The sequence below is a fragment of the Apteryx rowi genome, unplaced genomic scaffold (assembly GCF_003343035.1).
Source record: "Apteryx rowi isolate R43461 unplaced genomic scaffold, aptRow1 scaffold_269, whole genome shotgun sequence".
In the NCBI taxonomy this organism is placed as follows: Eukaryota; Metazoa; Chordata; class Aves; order Apterygiformes; family Apterygidae; genus Apteryx; species Apteryx rowi.
Genome location: NW_020449074.1, coordinates 1,161,159 through 1,173,965, shown reverse-complemented (window position 1 = coordinate 1,173,965; position 12,807 = coordinate 1,161,159). Strand labels below are relative to the sequence as shown.

The following is a 12,807-nucleotide window of genomic DNA, read 5'->3' as shown; positions in this document are numbered from 1 at the left end:
CGTGAGCCCTGCTATGTGCAAGGCTGGAAGCCACCGAACATTATATRTTTGTAGTAGGTCTATCTTGAAACTCTGCAGAAGTGCTAACACAGTGTTAACTACCTGGCAGTATAAGAATAAATTAAAATGATTTTGTTAAGAAATATATTTGCCTGAACATCACATATTTCCACCAGCTCAAAGACAAAGGAGTCTAATGCAAGTTCACCGTCCTTTTGGAGTTTTTGGTTTCTCTGTGAATATTTAGCTTTTTGGCTCGCAGAAGGAGCAGTATTTAAACAAATACCTTCCTGTCCTGGAATACAAGCTTATGCTCTCTGCTGCTTTTTATTTTGCCAAAATGCAGTGTGAACATAAATGTTAGAAGCAAAGATACCCCACAAGCTTCCAGTTTGTGCCAAAATCTCAGAGATTAGCGTAGCTGTGCTGGAATTTGCCTGGCTTTTTGGAAAAGCTCTTGCATAGCAAAGTTAGCATCTTGTGAACCTCTGTGAAAGGTGTACACTTGTTTGGCTATGTTTTCTCTAAGGCAAAACAAACAAGAAGATAAAGAAGATATCCTGTGTTTACAAGAGCCATATTGGGCGGATTGTACCACAAATGCACAGAAAAGTTTGCCTTGCATATTTAGCAGTGGTGTGCCTTCTCTTCAGTGCTACTAAGAAGTTAAAGGTCATCGTATGTGGATTTAGCACGGCAGGAGTGAGATTCGAATACKCATTTGCAGTCCTCATCCATCTGGGAGCCTCCTCAGGCTCTGAAGTCCTCCTTACGTGCATGGAGTTAAAAGTTTGAGGTAGCCCTAAAGGCTATTTCTTCTAATGCATCGTTGGGGATCAGTTTGGTGGCAATCGCTGGGGAACGATCCCTCCCTAGGAATATGTGTCAGGTGCAGATCTTACGCGTTGCTGCTTGAAGTGCAAGGTGCATTTCTTCTGCTTGCGTTTGCTAACATGGCAACAAATGTAATCTCCCCCCCCMAAAAAAAATACCAAACCAAATAAACTCCTCAAACAATCTCCCATATATACAGTGAAAGAAGGTGTGCCAGCGTGCACAAATCTTTTACTGCAGTAGATGGGAACAACCAATGTGTAACAAATCACGAGTCACTTTGCTTCACGCGCTACCAGGAGGTGCCCAGATGTTGTACAGACAGGCRTAGTTTAAGGCTTACTAGTGAATATTCGGGATGGTATTAGGTGGATTGCAAAGTACAAGACTTTATTTTGTCATTTTTGTCATGCTTTGTTCAGACTAACACAAAAAGAGACCCACAGGAGTAAAATCCCAGTTGAAGTAGGATTCTCATTTGACTTGGTAGAAGTCAGAGTTTGATCCCCCATCTTTGGGTGAGCAGAGATCCCTAAATGTCTGAGTAGGAAGCAGCCTTCCTGTTATGCCTCTGCTTCTCGACTGTACAAAACAGATCTGTTCAGAGGCTTACAAGAGGTACATTTACGCAGAAGTTACACGATCTTTAAAAGGGTCTTGAAGAGCATTTTTACAATAACAACGCTGTATCATGCACTGTAGGGAAAGAAAGTTGGGATTGTGTTGGGCAAAAAACAGTAACTCAGCAAATCATTCAATTCTTTGAATGTGAACATTTTTCTTCCAACTTTAGGCTACAAAGAGTTCTTTTAGAGGAATTCTGTAAGCTGCAGCAAAAGGACTTCAAACAATAGGAGAAATGTTCATATTAATGCCATCAGCTTCAGATGATTCACTTTTCAGGAACTGCAGAAAGTAGTAACTCAGCAGCTATTGTCTGCTCCACCTGTCTTATTTTCTTCCTTATTTGTTATTTTTCTTACCCAGATAATCCTACAGCTTGATCAATGTCCTCATACATGCTTTGTTTTGTTGCACCTACTTAGAATACTTAAAAAATCTCAGTGGCACTGGAAGAATAAAACTGGAGTTAATTTGATTAGAGTGTTTTTAACATGTAGCAATTAAGTGCAATCATTTTTAAACTAATATTATTTTATAAACACTGTATAAACATAATGTAAGCTGTAGATATCTACCACCTCTTTATAGTAAACAGCTTCAYTGTATGTCTTGACAAACAAGACATGCAAGCTTCCGGGAGCTTGAAGTATTAATTTAGATTTTAATAGAATTCATTGCTCATAGCAATAAGAGAAGAGTGCTCCATGCTTGTTTAAGAGTGTATGCTTAAGACAACAGAGTCYGTGTTTTCAGGAAGTTTTAGCATAACTACTTTAGGATTCTTGAGCAGAATGTAACACTTCAGCGATGGGTGAAATTTTGTGGCCTGATAAAGAAATGAAAAATTTTTCAAAGCTGACCATAAACAGACCCTTAAAATTATATGTGCTCTCCARATAGCTTTTAAGAAGACTTTGCTATCCATGGTTAGATTCAAGAGGAAGGACCTGGTCCTTCAAGCAGATGGAAGAAAGTCGTCAGAGCAGTGTGGAGCTGATTACAAAAAAAATACAAAAGAAAGCTGATTACAAAAGCTGATTGCAAATGGGAAAGTAGCTCCTGAATTAGGTAGTTCATATTTTAATTATCTGGCTTGTATGTTTTATTTACTCAAGATCGATTTTTTTTTAGCCATCTTTCTCCCAACTGGAAAGACGATAATCCCATTCCCTTCAATGGCAAGCAGATCCTTTGTTAGGGACACTTCTTCCTTGTTTTTCATGCCATGGGTACATGTTAAAATAAAAAAATTCACAGCTCCTCTAAGACAAAGAGCTTGTGAATACGGAGACTGCAGGTAAATGAAACTTTTAAAATGAATGAGTTATGCAATACCAAAGCCTTCTAATTCAGCAGTAAAGTGGCCTTCAGTTCAGGTTAATTTAACCCCTTTTGGAATTTAAAGCCACTTGGGTTCTGTGTAACGCTGTGGATCTGTGACCGCAAACAACAGCATTTTCATGACGTAGGGAGTTATTTTCCGGCTGCTCAGCTGCAGTAGCAGACTGTGTGCTTTCTTCTAACCTGCCCCACTTACGAAGAAAAACATGTTAGCTTAAGTCGCAGATTGTACACATATGGCTTAAGCTCGTGCATTTTACTTCTCCATAGGGGCACACTAAGAGTAAACACATAGTCCATTACAGCAGCCTGGTTATTACTTGTTATTTTGCAGTGACTCGATTGCTTGTGGTCATCTGTTTGTAACCTTACTCCCATGTAGAAGAATTTAATATAGTTCCAAAAAACTCCTTTAAACTCTCATTTCTGCTCAGCCTTTGTAGATCTGGTTACGATTCTGGTTTGCTTGTGTTTGGTGTCACTCGAAAGGCCTTCCCCTTTAGATTTTGGTGTACTCCTGTGTTGTCAGCAGCATAAGAAACCAGAGGATTGATGTGGAAAAATTACACTGGAATGACAAGTACTGGTTAATGTATATCAAGCATAACTCAAATTGTTATAAGGGTAAAAAATCCTTGTTACTGGAAGTTGAGTGCCATAAAATCTACATTACATGCAGTAGTAGATATGTTAACCAAAAACTTAATGCACAATTTAAAAAAAATATATAWCAGCCTACAGCTATCAAACAGAGGGATGCTTTCATTTCATGTCTCTGACTCTTTAAATCCTCTTCAGCTTAACCCGTGTTGCTGTCCCTGCTCATCTGCAAGCAAGGAAGTAAACAAGCCTCCCCTGAATGAAAGGCAGTAGAAGTCTAGTAGCAAGAGACTCTTCTTACTTCTAACATGGCTTTTTCTGTAAGTTTGAAGTGATAATGCCAGGTATGGAATTTAGAAAACAAAAAGCTGTGTTGAATAACTCTTTATCAAATGAAGCAGTGATATTATATATTTCAGCTCACCTTTATATCAGAGGGCTTTTGAAGGCAACATCTCCATATGTTGGTCAGCTTATCTTGCCCTCAGTTCCCCAAGGACGCTATCCTGTGGGTGCCTTGACTGCATGCGTACTCCATAAAAGCATAAGCAGAAAAGGACCTCAGGGTTCAGTTTCCTTTCCATCATATATAACAAGCCTAAATTTCAACTTCTGTAGATCACCTTCACAGTATAAATGAAAAATCAGATTTGTTTGCCCCTTTTATTTCTCTGGTTCTCTTGCAATGGGTCATTGAAAGAAAGCCTGAAGGGAGATTCGGGAAATCTCAGAAAAAGGAGATTCCTCCTCCTGTCTTATTTTGAACATTTGAACTAGTTCAGCAATTTCTCTCTTTTTGCTGGACAAGTCCTTGGAGAAATTAAAGAATTATTTATTTATGATTATTAGTTTCCTTTCAGCATTTTAAAAAATGTCTTCAATGTCTGAAGCACCCAGCAGGCATTGCAAGCAAAATCTGTAGCGGAGAAAACAACAATAAAGCAAAAACAGTGACAAATTCCATCCAAATGGGAGAAGGGAAGAGAGTTGCTCAGCAGGAATAATTAACAAAGTTTTGACATGCCTAAGATGCCTGTGGAATCTACCTGAAAAATTGATGGGTTTATGGTATGCCCTGAAGATGTGAGCTGTTTCAGACAAAACTGGAGGAGAGCAGTTAGCTTGTAGACCTATGTGGAAGGCATTTCTTTTCATAACCTCCTCTATAGTAATAAAAATTACTGATAATCATGTTTATTACATGATTCTCCTGGGATGTTTCTTGTGAGAGGGGAAGAAGGAAGGCATCTTTCCTCTGAAAATGCAGCATATGTTCCCATTTCAAGGAATTTTCCACTGGGCAACTTTTCCTATTGGCAACCACTTTGAGAAATCCTGTCCCATCCTGCAAGTGTGTTCATTCTGTGCTACTTGAATTTTTGTAGGCAAGTACTAGCTCCTCCAACTCAGTCTTCCAGCAGCAGGCAGTGCAGACACATCACGACGTGTCTTCTCTGAAGGGAGGCACCACATTCAACAGCACGGTCACTTTCCAGATGTTTCTTGGTTTTAGTCCATGTGTGGGATGCTCTGGTGTTCTGCCGTCGAGTTGATGAAGGTACGAATTATACCAAGCCTCCTTAGAATAATCCAATCTTTTGAGCAGGAAAATGGAAAAAGAGGTAACCTAGTTACTTCTGCCTTTTGTGGTAAAAGGCAGAGGAAGTCTGCCCTTACTCTGAAGGTGTCAAACGTCTGTATCAGCTTGTGAATGTCCTCACTCCTAAACTRTCTGCCACATTTACTATCTGACTATTGTTATCCTACTGCTCCATCTCACAGAGGGCTGAATCTCACTTTGAGCGTCTTTCAAGCCTCCTTTGAACTAGATGAAATATGCAGCTAGCTGTTGCCAGCCTCCCGAAACCACTCCACTCCCATCTCCTAATTAAATCTTGTAGCATTTTCCCTTGCATGTGAATGAAGTGGGGTTATGCTTAATCATGAGAGATTTTCAAGCAGAAGGTTTACCTTCTGGACTCTCTCTGCAGTTAATGCATCATGATCCAATTGGCTGGAGGCAGTTGATTTTAGCTACCTGATTGCAACAGGGAGTGCAAAGGACTGGATGGAAACTGAGGGCAACAAAGGACAGGGCATGCTGGCAAAGCCAAAATATTTCATCATATCCTATTCTGCAATCTTAATCCAAAGAAAATAAAAGATTAGATTTTGGTCATTGGAGCAGAGGCTGAACTGCTGCCTCCTGTAAACCTGGCTTACCYTGACCTTACCAAAGATCCAAAGAGGACCATACTCCACAAGGACCTTGGACTTCTCCATCCTTCATCAGCCACTAAAGATAGGATCCAAGGGAAAAAACAAACCTGTAACTGATGTTCTCTTAAAACATCCAGAACCTGATGTGTGGCCACCAAATGTAGCAAGAAACCAGTGCTACTAATACTCTAATTCATCCCCTTTATTTCAGCAGTCATATCTCCTCCCAAGATCCACCATACCTGTGAGAACCAGAGCTGTAGTTGGTAGTTGCAGAGTTCACAGAGGAGCCTCTCAAGTCAAGTGCCAAAGACAAACATCCATTTTATAACAGACCTTTGATTTTTTACAGACCATCTGAACTGCCAAGGGAGTGGGATTCGCTGTTGGTAACAGCAGAAGCTCCCAGTGCAGCTCCCAGCCTTCCAGGGGGTCCTCCCAAAGCAGCTCACTGTTTGTGGTCTTCCTACTATTATAGCAGAGAAAATATTTTTTTCAAATCTTTCTATTCTACTTTCCTTTGAAGATCTCCTTCAGTTATTCAACATAATCATGTGTTTTTGGAAATAAGATTGGTCTGCTGAGACTGCTGTGGGTGATGGCTTCCTCATGGTCCTTTGAGGTCTTGATCTTTTCTTTTTTTTTTAAGTTAGTTTGCCAGAAAGGCTCTTCCCATTGAGAGCAAATGTAACTCTGCTGGGCTTTTTTTCTCTATCCTTCTAAAAAGGTCTGCGTATCCTTTAGAAACCTGTGGGCTTTCTGGTCACAGAACATCAGTTACCCTAATTAAAAGATGATTCTTGCAATGTCCTTTTATTTTAAATTACGCAAAAATTCTGTGGTGAGATRTAGCAAGAAAAGGCTGGAGAAATCATCTGAATATGCCTGTTGTGCCAGCCTGTAGCTCTGTTGCTTCCAAACTAAGGTGCCTGCAGTGCACCTCAGGCAGTGAGCCATCTGAAAGGAGTTACATCCTTGCTCATGGACCTGCATTTATTTGTGCAGAAGTGAGTCTAAAAGTCTTGTAAAAGATGAGATTTTTTTCCCCCCATAAGATACAGACCTGGAAAGGATCCTTTTGCTCCTTGAATCTAAACTCTTGACATTGCATGTAGTCACGTTATTTGGATTGTATTCATGAATGTATGAAGCACTACCTAAAACCCAGCCAGACGTTTGATCCTCATCATTTTTTAAGGAGGTTTTTGGAATTTTTTTCTGCTGGTTAAGAATCTTCTAAATGGGTTCAGTGAGGAGTCATACACATTCGTTATCGAGCAAACCTTGTTTTGTGTTCACCTCCTGTATTAACAGTGAGTAATTATACATCTCATGCTGTTACCTCTCTAGCGCCTGCCTCCTGTCCATGTGCTCCCACCACGATCCACCTACCACGGTGCCAAATTGAACCATGAACTTACCTGCAGTTGAGAACACAGTTTGTAGCTTTTAAATTGGAATCATACCTGTTACAAAACACTGCTATTTCAGACCTGGTGAGCTCACCGGGAGGATATTAAAGAGATGATCTGATCTGTTTATTCCTCTTCCTCCTATCRGCGTCCTCTCACATTTGTTGTTAGTCTGAGTTATTAAAAATGGACCCACAAGGAGACCCCGGTATGCAGCGTGTCAAGAARAAGGGAAGAAAACTGCTCAGAATATCCTCTACAGAGATTCCTCCGGATTAAGACAGAGGGAGAAAAATATGCTTGCGCCACTTTGCTCTCCTTCTGAATTACTGTATGACTAAAAGGAGAAGAGGTGTAACTGGTTTTTAGGATTGAACTGAGAGCAGTTCAGTCCCAACAACAGGAACAGGGAGGATGCACTAGCAGGATCACTGAATTTTTTTTTTCCTTTCCCTATTCTTCCTCCCTTCAATGCAGAAACCCAGCAGACCTGTGGCACGTCAGGTGCCAACATCTAAAATATACAGGGAGATTCTGCCCAGCTGGAGGTCTGTTATGAGGCCAAAAGCTGTGTGTGCACATTGCCGGTACACGCACGATTAAAAGTACAATCCCACTTTGTTTTTCTGTAGCTGAATCAATCCTTGAAATGGCTGCTCTAGGTTCTGCATTTCAAGTAGTTCCAAAAACAAGGCAATTAGGCCCAAGTCAGCCTGCGGTGCAAAGCCGTTGAACATGAAGCCAATGCCATGGCAAGCAGGGGAAGCTGATGTCTCTGATTTAAGGAGCTCTGTTCCCATTTTGGTAAAATAAGGCTCTTTGGTGTTGGCACAGCCTGGTTTTAATAGGATTCGAGTCATTGGGCTTTTGCCTTTTCCTTACAGACTCTTGCACAGTTGCAGAGCTGCTGGTAAGGGGAAGGCCAGTAAAGAGCCCTCCCTCCCTTTCCGTTTCAGCTGAAGTACAGGGACACGCGGCARTCTTCTCGCGGGTGATCTGTATAGGACTGCGCTCAGTAAGACCTCGATCCATAGCTCRTAAGGCGGTACTGCAACACGAAACTGCCGTACTACACCACAGACCTACAGTACTACAACACGAAACCGTGGTACGTTGAGAGAACGCCTGTGTCTGCATTCAGAAAGATAGTCGTATGAACATAAAACCTGACAGAGATTGCTTTTATTCCATCTGTCTCCACTCCCCACCCAAACATGCATGCTTCTACGAAGAAATAAAACCTTGAATTACTTGTATGGTCTGTAGTCAAGCTACCAACAGAACATATATCTACTGCATGAGCCAAGTCGTACTGTTCCTACTCAGCTCTGCTTCTATCCTTAATTTCAATTAGATGGGGTTTTGCTTTAGTGGGAGAGGAGTAAGGATTGCGAGTTTTGGCCCGGCACTGCTTCAGCAGTTATGTGTCATGCTGTATTTTATTGTACAGCCGTTTGCCAGATACACCATATTGGAGACAAGCTGATCTGTGTAGCTTCCAAAACTGACACTTCCTTTTCCAGTCCTGCTTTTTAAACCGTTGCAGTTGAACACTGAGCTTTTTAAAAGTGCTGATGTTGTATTCCCCCTTTTCTAACAGTACTTTAATTCAAGGGCGTAGCCAAGACTGGAATCTTACCAATCCAACTATGCCAGTTCCACTTGTGATTTTTATTTTTTTAACAACATATTCATGCTGGTATAAAGCCATACAAATGCAGATACACCCCTGACTAATTTTGTCCTAGAATGGCATGCAAAAACCTGTTTTCTGTCCACCAGCTCTGTTTCTCTGTTGTTTATAATTTTTGTGTGTTAGCATTCTGGCCTTCTCTTCACTACAGAATTAGTTGTGGTCGTAACAGTATCGCTTACGCCAGTACAACCCTCTAGTATAGGCAAGGCCTATAATCTCCTCTAAAGCCATTATGCAAGGTCAGGAGAAGGTGGTCTGGAGGACTTTGTAGATTTTTAGGAGTAGGGCCATGTCCTGGTCCCCAGGATCTCAGGATGTAAGGCACTCCAGCTCCTTTCAGGTTGGCCAGAATTGAGGATGTTTTTGATTCCTTGCATAGTTGGATTTTTAATCTCCTTTAACATATCGGGTGGGTCTGGTAGAGGATGGGGTTTTGGAAGGAAAGCACTTCTGTCTATAAACTACGGCTTGAGACAAATGGCACAGCAGCTGCTGTTAGTCTTTGACCTTGCTAGCTGTTTCTTTTGCTGTATCTGCCACTTGAACTATGTGGAATTTGCACGGGTATATGCCTTTTTCTGTTAAAACAAAATGATGGAAAGCCCAGCTTAATTTTTTCTCATTGAGAAGGATTCTTTTTTTACAAGCACTCTTTCTTTCTAATGTAGGCCGTTGCATTTATTTATGATTGTTTCATTTTGGGGGGTTGGAATCAATAAATGTCATAGGTTTGAGGGTCCACTGGGATGTCTGCATGAAACTCTGTCTCGTTCTGTGCAGCTCTGGTTAAAAAACAACACTGTATTTATTTTCAGTGTGAACGCAGGCTGAGGGAGAAGTTTATCCCAGTGTATTATTTTAAATGCTGCATTACCTAAAGGCTGATGATACAGAAATAATTGAAAGTAAGTACTGCAAAATTGTTGAGATAAATTTTGACATAAAAATGTAGGTTGGTTCATAAAAAGTTGCAGTGACAATAGGTTATACTGACAGCTTTTCAACAACTGCATAAGCCTCCAGATGGAAGGGGATTTGGCTTAATGAATTATAGGCAGTCTGTGTAACACAAGCTCCTTTTATAGGAGCAGATCAGAAGAAAGAATAAACTTATTCATACTGGCATGTGTTAAATAACATCATTGTTAAAAACATGGAGTTGAAAAGAGAGTGAAAAATGCAGGACTTAAAAAATCAGCTGTTAATATCTAAAGACCTTCAAGTTCCCGGTCAGGACACTACCCAGGCATTGTTCCGTTATTTTTTCCAATAGTGAAAATTGTTTTCAGCCGACTGAGGAGGCTGACAGCCTTCTGGTGGCAAGATGACCATGCTCCAGCACCTTCTTCTTTAGGGCTCTGCCCGAAACGTGGCTGGGGTGGGAGGCGGGCCGGGTGCCCTGGTTTTTCTTTGCTGCATCCCCTGGTGCGCTCTGCTCCCGGGGCTATTTGCAATGCCCGTGGGGCGTTCTCGCTCCCTCCCCGCGGATTTACTCCGGGGGCCGGTGGCCGGCACTAGCAGAGGCTGTACCGGCAGTAGGGGACGGAGAGGCAGGGCTCCCAGGAGCACGTTTGCTCCTAGCTGTGCCACAGTCGGGTTGCCTGACCTTGGTAAATTACTTAATATCTGCTTTCCCATCCAGAAAATGATGATGATACTTAGCTGCCTCCCAGGAGAAGTGTTTTGGCTTCATTAAGGGTTAGAACATGCCCTTAGTTTAGTTTGGTTGTGCCGAGATGTGCTTGGTCAGCAGAAGCTATTATTAAACGGGGAGCGAGGAAGAGCGCTGTCAGAGTAATATAAAGGGTTGACCCAGCGCTAAGAGCGATAACAAAACACACATCACATGCGCCGTGAYGTCAGATCGGAGCAGGACGACTGAAAACTAAGAATAAGCAGCAGATGTCGGTGACTCATTAAAGTAACAAACTTGCATTTCTAATTTTGTCGGTGTGCTGTGGCACTTTTGATAGGGCAGATTAACCACTGGTGATCTCGTGGGATCTTTGATGCCCACGGAGGTGAGTTAAGGACACAGTTACAGCCTTCAGCCAGCGTTTCTGCATCTACGGCTGTTGTTTTACTAGACGGTATTAAAATCCACAGATTTAAGGTATAAACATCCAAGAAATTTCCATGGAACTGCTGCTCACRGGCTGGTAATACAGTAAGTCATCTTGGTAGGCAATGCTTTATCTTGATAGGGAGTATTTTTCCAGCAAGTCTGTGGCTTTAGACATTTTCGGATGGCCTGTTTGGGGTCTTGTAATTCGTGYGAGCAGCTGCATGGTGGACGCTTGCGTTTCCCAGGGCTGTGGTACCCAGACTGAGTCGCAGGGATTTTCTCACAGCAGTGGTCGGCAAGAGGCACAGCCAGGCAGTCCTTTACGCCGTTCCCTGTTTCCTGAGCACAGGCATCTCCATCGTACCGGTACCGCGGATGTGTACGCTTTATCAGCACAGCTGTGCGTTTCTGATAAACTGTCTGCTCAAACTCGGCTAGTTTTTTGGTTTTTTTTCTTAGCACATCTTATGCTTAGCAGCACCTGGATCTTTACCCCCGTGCCGCATGCAACCTTTTTTCTTATTCATTTCCCTGTTTAGCAGCCTGCCACGCGCGAGCCGCCCGGTCCCTGCCGTCGCTGCCGCCTTCCCYTCGCTCCTCCGCGGCCCCCGGCTCGCGTGGAGCAAAGACATCTTGTACGGCACCGAATGACGAGCCGGTCTATATTAAGAAAAACATGAAAATGCAGCTTATTAGAAGCCACGGGGTTGATGGGAAGCGGAGTAAATGGCAACCTCCCAACACAGATTGTTGCTCCGGGTAGATAATCTGATTAGTAAATATTTAGTGCATTGCAAAGTCGTTTTTTATGGTTTGATCCAAGTTCAACCACCAATTTCTAGGTGACCTCTCCAGCATTTTAAATTGGATGCGGAGGTTCTGCCATTTGAACTATGGATACCATAAACAAATAAGAGATTCGGCGCAATGGGAGCAGGAGGAATGAAACGTAATAGTATTTATTTAGTGAGTCCTCACGGGGCACCTGCTGTTTGATTAGGCAGTTTGTTTGCTTTGAACTTCTAACTGGTTTCATCTTAAACTTATGAAAGATACAGAAATGTTGCACCTATTCTGTGGCACCTAAAAAAATAAAATTAACAACTCTTTCATTCCTACTCCAAGTGCCCATTTCTCTGGTGCAGCKCACCAGCATATTTCATAAACTAATGGCCAGCAAATTATACTGTACCTGTACTGGTCAAGGAGTTCAGCAAATGTTTTTTGCYGAGGTGTACCTGGTATAATCAGCTATTATGAAGAAACAGAAATCATATGATTTATATCTGCTTTGCAGGTGCACGAGAACTACCAGAGTGGAGCAAACAAATTGAAACACCTTAGCGGTTGCATTATAAATATATATTGCACCGTCACTGCTCTCAGCCTCTGTGAACCCTTCAATGTAACATTCAAGGTCTGCAGAAATAAGAAAAGCATTTTTACTTTGTCCAGTGGCAATGTTTCAGCTAAATGAATGCAGATTTGAAGTCGGAGAGTTCAGTACCTTCTCCCGCTGGAGGTTGTGGTTTTAGCTTTAAATTCAGAAAATGCTTACGAGAACCTTATGAAATGTAATAAAGTTCTCCTTCCCCGAGCTCACACTCTCTGTCTGAAATTGTACTGAGGGAATTTGAGTTTCAATAGTGTCCTTACAGAGCAGCTATGCTTATTACTTAGATATTAGAGGTGCCCTGTTGATGTACAAGCATTTGAATTCCAAAGGGAAATAAAGTCTGTATTTTCAGCTTATTATTGTACAATATTGCCGGCACTCTGCAGTAAGCGTCTGAAAAAAACCTGCTCTTTTTCCCTTCTGACTTTCACCACCTGACGTGCTGTCTTGGCTTCATACCTCTGCCACGCGAGAAAGCATCAGCTTAAATTTCCAGTCCCCTAGTAAGAAGTTACATAAGGAACGCTATAATTGCTGATATGGTTTATGTGCTTAATTCTTTGTGGTGGCCACGGTTTGAGGTTGTCAGGCCACCTTAGGTGCTCGAGGAAGGTAGGGA

General features: G+C 42.0%; 1 protein-coding gene across 1 annotated transcript in view; it reads left to right on the top strand.

Annotated features, from left to right (window-relative positions):
- The window catches only part of KLHL29 (kelch like family member 29), a 234,509-nt gene that overhangs the window by 41,258 nt on the left and 180,444 nt on the right, over positions 1–12,807 (top strand). The window lies entirely within an intron of this gene.